Source organism: Balearica regulorum, chromosome 1 (genome assembly GCF_011004875.1).
Source record: "Balearica regulorum gibbericeps isolate bBalReg1 chromosome 1, bBalReg1.pri, whole genome shotgun sequence".
NCBI lineage: Eukaryota > Metazoa > Chordata > Aves > Gruiformes > Gruidae > Balearica > Balearica regulorum.
In genome coordinates this window covers 171,951,185-171,958,858 of record NC_046184.1, presented here as the reverse complement: position 1 = coordinate 171,958,858, position 7,674 = coordinate 171,951,185, and positions in this window count along the sequence as shown.

Below are 7,674 nucleotides of genomic sequence, written 5' to 3'. Positions count from 1 at the left end.
AAAGAAAATCTTGGGAGATCATGCCTTCATATTTGCTACGCAATGAGTTAATGCGAGATACAATCTGTGTTGGTTTTGCGTGGCAAGGTTTTGGTAGCGGGGGGGGGGGGGGCTACAGGGGTGGCTTCTGTGAGAAGCTGCTAGAAGCTTCCCCTGTGTCTGATAGAGCCAATGCCAGCCGGCTCCAAGACGGACCCGCCGCTGGCCAAGGCCAAGCCAATCAGCGCCTCTGTGATAACATAGTTAAGAAAGAGAAAAACAGTTAGAGAGAGCTTTTGCAGCCAGAGAGAGGAGTGAGAGGATGTAAGAACATCTGCAGACACCAAGATCAGTGCAGAAGGAGGGGGAGGAGGTGCTCCAGGCACCGGAGCAGAGATCCCCCTGCAGCCCGTGGTGAAGACCATGGTGAAGCACGCTGTCCCCCTGCAGCCCATGGAGGAAGGATGAGGGGGTGTAGAGATTCCACCTGCAGCCCCTGGAGGACCCCACGCTGGAGCAGGTGGAGACACCTGAGGGAGGCTGTGGCCTGTGGGAAGCCTGGGCTGAAGCAAGCTCCTGGCAGGACCTGTGGATCCGTGGAGAGAGGAGCCCACGCCAGAGGAGGTTTGCTGGCAGGACTTGTGACCCCGTGGGGGACCCACGCTGGAGCAGTCTGTTCCTGAAGGTCTGCACCCCGTGGAGGAGACTCACGTTGGAGAAGGCCGTGAAGGACTGTCTCCCGTGAGAGGGACCCCACGCTGGAGCGGGGGAATGATGAGTCCTCCCCCTGAGGATGAAGAAGCAGCAGAAGCACCGTGTGATGAACTGACCGTAACCCCCATTCCCCATCCCCCTGTGCTGCTGGGGGGGGACGGAGGTTGAAGCCGGGAGTGAAGTTGAGCCTGGGAAGATGAGAGGGGTGGGGGGAGGTGTTTTAAGATCTGATTTTATTTCTCATTCCTCTACTCTGTTTTGCTTAGTAATAAATAAGATGAATTCCCTCTCTAAGTTCGGTCTGTTTTGCTCGTGATGATAATTAGAGAATGATCTCTCCCTGTCCTTATCTTGACCCGTAAGTTTTCTTTTATTGTACCTTTTCTCCCCTGTCTAATGAAAGAGGGGAGTGATAGAGCGGCTCTGGTGGGCACCTGGCCCTCAGCCAGGGTCAACCCACCACACAATCATAACTTAATCCCTGTTCAAGGATATAAAAGGGTAGATAAACCCCAGATATGCTAGAGTCTACAGAAAGAAGGTATGTAGACTTTGAATATTTATTTTAAACTAAAAAGTATACATACCTACCTCAGATTAACACTATACCTGACATGCATTTGCCAACAATAAAATAAAGTAATCCCTCAGTGGAATTCAGCTTGTTCATCTCTCATAAAATCAACATGTTAAGTACAGCATAGTTCTTCCATGGTACCCTTAAAAAAATTACAGCCCTGAAGGATCTTTTCTAAGAAAGTACTGTCAGTTCTTTTACTCACCAACACATCTTTGCCTGGCAAACTTCCACTGATGTCCAGCTATCCCACAACAATGAGGTCAGGTTTGGTGGGTGGTAAGACAAATTTTCCAAAATGTCCACTGACTTTTGTTTTCATAAGTACTTCTATTCTTACTTAATGCTACATATCAAAACACCAATTCCTCATCTATAATCTCCAAGTATCCTTTTAGTCAAAGAAAGGTGACTAAAAAAAAAGAGACTTGACTAACACTGAAATGGGAATAAGTAGGGGCAAAAAATGGGATCTCCACTTTTTTCTAATGTCCGTCTGATTATATGCCTGTTCTCTGACAGTGGCAGCTTTTCTAGGTTCAGAAAGGAATTACAACACATGACAGAATAGATTACATTTGAATCACAGAATTGTTGAAGTTGGCAGAAACCTTTGGAGATCATCTACTCCAACCCCCTCTCCAAGCAGGATCACCTATATCAGGGTGCTCAAGGTTGTGCCCCATCAGGTTTTAGCTTTCTCCAAGGATAGAGGCTCCACAGCCTCTCTGGGCAAGCTGTTCATTTTCCACTAAAAAAATGTTTTTATTATAAATGAAATTTCCTGTGTTTCAGTTTGTGCCTGCTACCTCTTGTCTGTTCACCGGGCACCCCTGAGAGGTATCTGGCTCTATTTTCTTTACTACTCCCATCAGGTATTTATACACATTAATGAGATGTGTTTAAGAAAGACAGGGAACTACTGGAGAGAGTCCAACAGAGGACTACAAAGATGATGAGGGGACTGGAGCATCTCTTGTATGAGGAAAGGCTGAGAGAGCTGGGTCTGTTTAGCCTGGAGAAGACTGAGAGGGGATCTCATCAACACTTATAAACACCTGAAGGGTGGGTGTCAAGAGGATGGGGCCAGACTCTTTTCAGTGGTGCCCAGTGACAGGACGAGGGGTAACGGGCACAAACTGGAACACAGGAAGTTCCATCTGAATACAAAGAAAAACTTCTTCACTCTGAGGGTGACCAAGCACTGGAACAGGCTGCCCAGAGAGGTTGTGGAGTCTCCTTCTCTGGAGATATTCAAAACCCATCTGGATGTGATGCTGTGCAACCTCCTCTAGGTGATCCTGCTCTAGCAAGGGGGTTGGACAGGATGATCTCCAGAGGTCCTTTCCAGCTCCTACCGTTCTGTGATTCTGTGAGATCCTCCCTGAACCTTTTCTTCTCCAGGCTAAGCAGTCCCCTCTTTCAGCCTGTCCTTACCTGTCAGATGCTCCAAAAGTGCGTCTAAGCAATGAAATTCCTTAAACCCAATGTTGCCAGTTCTTTGCTGATTTTATCAAATACAATTAAACCAAGTTTGTTTCCAAGCCATCGTTTAGGCCATAAACATCACTGGTTGGAAAGTACTTTGTTTTCCATTGGGAATTCTGAAATTTCTGAATATAAGCAAATAAGAACCCATTTGATTTTTGTTTTGGTGGGGTTTGGGGTTTTTTTGTTAATAAAGCCATTAAGCAGTGATGATGATCTTGTTAGATTGTATAGTCTAATAGTTCGACAACTTAGTCTTGCCTTAGTAAACAGTTATGCATCACTTAGGATCCACCTACATGGATGGAAGCAGACTGATACTAGCTCACTCCACCTGAGATTTGAATAGAAGTTAGGCTGGTCTGCTCTGGAAGCAGTACAACTATCCTAGCCTGAGCTGGGTGCACACTGAGCTCTGCAGCTCCTGGCTTTCAGCACTCAACCTTGTAGACTTGCCTAATGCCTGTTCGAAGTACTTGAGTACTATTTAATGATTCCAGATCATAATAAATCTTTCTAACTGTACAAATAAAAGATACACAAAAATTTAAAAGCCTTTTAAAACGTTATGTTTATAAAACTCCTTAACAGAGTCACTAAAAAAAAAGGAGTGATTTAGATCCACTTAACATTGAGTTGACATATACTGAAAGAGTGTTAAGATACTGATTGTACATTTATATTCTGCTTTTCATTCTGAAACACTCCCAAATACTCTACAGACTGACAAAGGATTTGGAAGGCTTCCATTTTCTGGCATTGAAACGCAGTCACCTCCAGCATGAGACATAGCAGATGTCTCCGTGCAGAGTGCAAACCTGTAGAACAGGGCAGTATACTCTTCTAAGCCACACTGCAGTTGATGGGAAGAGAGAGGAACGGAGGAAGCAGACTGTAATTATTTAAATTGGAATTTGGCTAAGAGCCCACGGTGCTGTCAATCCTGCTGTTTTGTAAAAAAGTGCCATGAAACATGATTGTACTCCAGGTTTTACAACTCATTGGAAAGACTGGAGTAATCATGGTCAGACCTTGAATAGTTGGAAAACTTTGCTATTTCTGTGAAAGCTGTAAGCTCTTGTGTAGGCAAAAGCACAGTGGAAGTCTCAGCCAATCGTACATGTTAGAAATTTCTGCTGTTTTTACTCCCAACTATACCTTCTCTAGTTTCTTCTGCTTCTTTTACTGTGACCAACATTTTGGCTTATCTAATATATGGATATTTGCATATGTATGTACACACACAGATAAAAACCACATATATGCATAGATATGTGTATAAATAGAATTTTTAAAGTGTATTTGACTGGTATATTAAATATTATAGTATAAATTTGTTCTTTTTAGTTAAATAATAATTTATTGAATTTTCTTGTGTAAATTACACACATATGTAAACAAATATCAAATGACTTCACCTATTTGTGACACATTGTTTTTCCTATAAAGACAGTTGTAAGTGAAATACCTCAGCTTAAGCATGAACACTTGTATACCAAGATCAAATGCTTCCAAGATACTAAATACCGAGTTGCAAATATTAAGGACTTTGCCATATTCTTTGTCTGTTTGTTCTTTAACATGAAATTTGGGTAAACAAACCTAATGAGAATTTTATTAGTTAGTCCTACAGGAAGTATCTTCATAACTTATGGAGGTAGTTGAAACAGACTGCATTTCATGGTTCATTTCACAATCTCCAATCTGTTTCCATCTCCTATCAAAACATGAAGTTCTAAAATTTGGGGGGAAAAAAGCTTTTCCATTATCATAAAATGGTCATCAAAATTACAAAAATAAAAGTTATGAAATACTTAACTTACTAATTTTTAAAATAACAAATTATAAAATTATTTCACAAAAATTTATATTTGGAACTTCAGGGGTTTGTTATGAATACGACTTAATAAATGCTTATACATATTTTCAGTACATTTCATAATTCTGTCAGTGAGCAGTGCATGATTTGTCAGTATTTCAAACTTTTATTCTTATCAACAGATATTCAAGTCAGAAAACAGAAATATTTCTGTCAGTCCTCAGTGGCTTTTACTATTAATGTTTCTGAACACAAAATTTTAAAATGCAATAGACTAGTCCAATAGTTAGGCAGGCTTTCATACCTTACATGCATGACATACATAATTTACGTTCCTCATATTATGGCATGAACTAATGTAAAATTGTTTAAAAATATATTTTAAAAACCCTTAAAAAATAAAAATATGAGATCAAAGTGACAAAACACATTACATGTTGGTTTTGTTGTTTGTTTTTTTTTTTAAAAAAAAAACACACCCAAAAACCCAAAGACAATGGGCTGGGTTTTGTTCACATCAATATGGTTTTGTAAAAATACTTTATTTTATTGAAACAAGTTTTTCAGACAAAACTAATGAAAAATATCCTGTATTTCACACAATTTATATTACATAGTAGGTAATATGTTTTATTTGTGTATATATACAGGTATAAATATATATAGATGTGTATATATATGTACACATATAAATATGTATCAAAAGTGTACATGTGTGATTACTGTAGCTGTCAGGTATTGAAATAGAGCAGAAGTGAACACTACATCTGTGCTAGCAAATTAAGAAGACCAATGGGGCCAAATTTGTAGGATGTGCTGCTTGCAGTAGGTGCATTTCAGGGAAAAGCTTCCTCTACCTTTGGCAAGCTCCAGTTTGGTCCTGTGAACACCCATTAACAATTACGATGCTTTTTCCAGTTTAGTTTCATCAAAAACAAAACCAAAAAAATCCAGTTTGTATGAATTCTGCCATCTCACTTGCAGCTCCAACTAAAACTTACTCGCTTGTCGTGTTTCTCTCCTGCCCCTAAAAAGGTTGGGCATGTGTTGAACTTGTCCTTGCGAAGATGTGAGCACCTTGGGTACTTGTCACTCCTTTTTTTCCTGGTACCTTCAAATGAGAGCCATTGTCTGACTCCCTTGGGTTCACCATTGATCTGTTTCTTCAGGGTAACCAGACCTTGTGAGTCACTAATACAAACTTTGGGAAATGAAGGTGAAAGGGGAACGAAGGCTTTGCCCCATCCCACTCTCCCAAGTGCAAAACAAGTAGAAACAGTTTTTGGAGAGTGTGGTTTGTGAAGAAGCTATGGTTACCCTAATTCAGGTTTTGCTGAGTTTCAGGTTTTGACTCCCACTTTTTTCCAGGGTACTTTTCTAGGATGACTACAGAGGATAGGAAGTTTCATGGCAACATTGAAGTTATAATTGTAGATATCCAATGACAGGCATCATCTAGGTATTAATGTGGTATTTTCCATGTTCTGAAAATTTTGATGCAGTCTCACATCCCGTAACATACATAGCTCCCTGCTGAGCTGTATGATCTAACTAGTTACACCACATTACTACAGCAAAATTCCTTCCAGATACTACCTCCCACAATCAGGACATCTTTGGCCTGTCACAGAGATTTCATGGAGGTTTAAGATGCTGATTACTAACATAAAATATCAATTTCTGAAGGTTTTACTTGCAATTATAGTAGAATTTTCTTTCTAAGTGATACTTTTCTTATTCAAGAGAAAAGCACTGATGGGGATGTGCCTTTTTAGTGGTGAAGGTGAGCTCTGGGACATCCTTCAAGCTAAATGAGAGTACTTAGAAAGAATGACAAGACCAAATGAATGCCAGGGGTTTAATGATAGTACTTTTAAATTAGCAATTGCAAGCCAATAAACCATCTGACTGCCGGTGCTATGTGATACGGTAATCTTACCACTGCAGACTGAGAAGAAAGGTGACCAGCAGAACGCAGAAGACTCATTTTGAGTCCTTTTGTCTCTCTTGATCTCCTGATGCAGATACCCATCCAGCAACTTGGATTAGAAATTTGAACAGAACTGCACAGCGTGTGCATGGAGAACTCTTGGGCCTTCCTGAGCAGACTACAAGAACGTGACGGTCTGAGCAGCAGGCTATAGGAAGGTACAGTGAAGTAAGAAGTGAACCACTCTATGGACCAGACCCAGCCACAGGTCGCCAGTTGGGCCATCCTGTTCCACCAATACCAGAGTGCCAAATCTACCCTTCTCAAGAGTGGTTGGAGTGAGTTAGTGTTTGAAGAACATAACCTACATGTATGTCCATGTTGCTATGTAAGTTCTAGTGTGTTTAGAAAACTGACAACAAGCTGCAGTTAATCCCCTAACTGAAAGAGCCAAGACTGCGGCAGATAAAACTGTGGATGAGACCAATAGTTAGAAAAGTGAATTGTGGCAAGGGAGTAAGTTAGCTGGGCTGTGAAGGCTATGGCCTACCTGTAGAAAGCTGTAGGATCTCAAAAGAAATACACAAAAAAAGCTTCTTTATAATGAGCGGTTGCTGAAGACTTTGGAGCATAGCATAAGATGATGGGAACGGAAGTGTAGAGGCCATGAGAGATATTAAATAGAACATTTACTTACAATGGATCTCATCTCTACAGGTGCTTCTGTTTCAGGCACAGGGAACTTGTAACTATGTGCTAAAGGTCCTGGGACCATGAAAAAAAGACAAATCTACATGGATGCAGCACGCCACCAATTCAACAGAAGGAAACCTAACTATTTGGAACAGAACAGCAGTAACAGCAAACATGTTTGGGGATGTACAGCTAATGCAAGCATATGAAGTTATATATTTGACCAGCTACAGCATATTTAGACTGATACTGTTTTCCACTGCTTTAAGGGTAAATTGAAATATGCACAAAATTACACTGTCAGCATACAAAGGGATGATAGTTTTCATGAGGCATACTCCAGCATCGAGCGCATGCACTTCTGAATTAATGAACTAAAAGTTTCATGCCTTTTATTTGTGATGTCCCTAACACAGGAGGATTTGTAACTATATAAGGATGTGTAGAGAAGAGATTGCAACTGACATTTTGAGC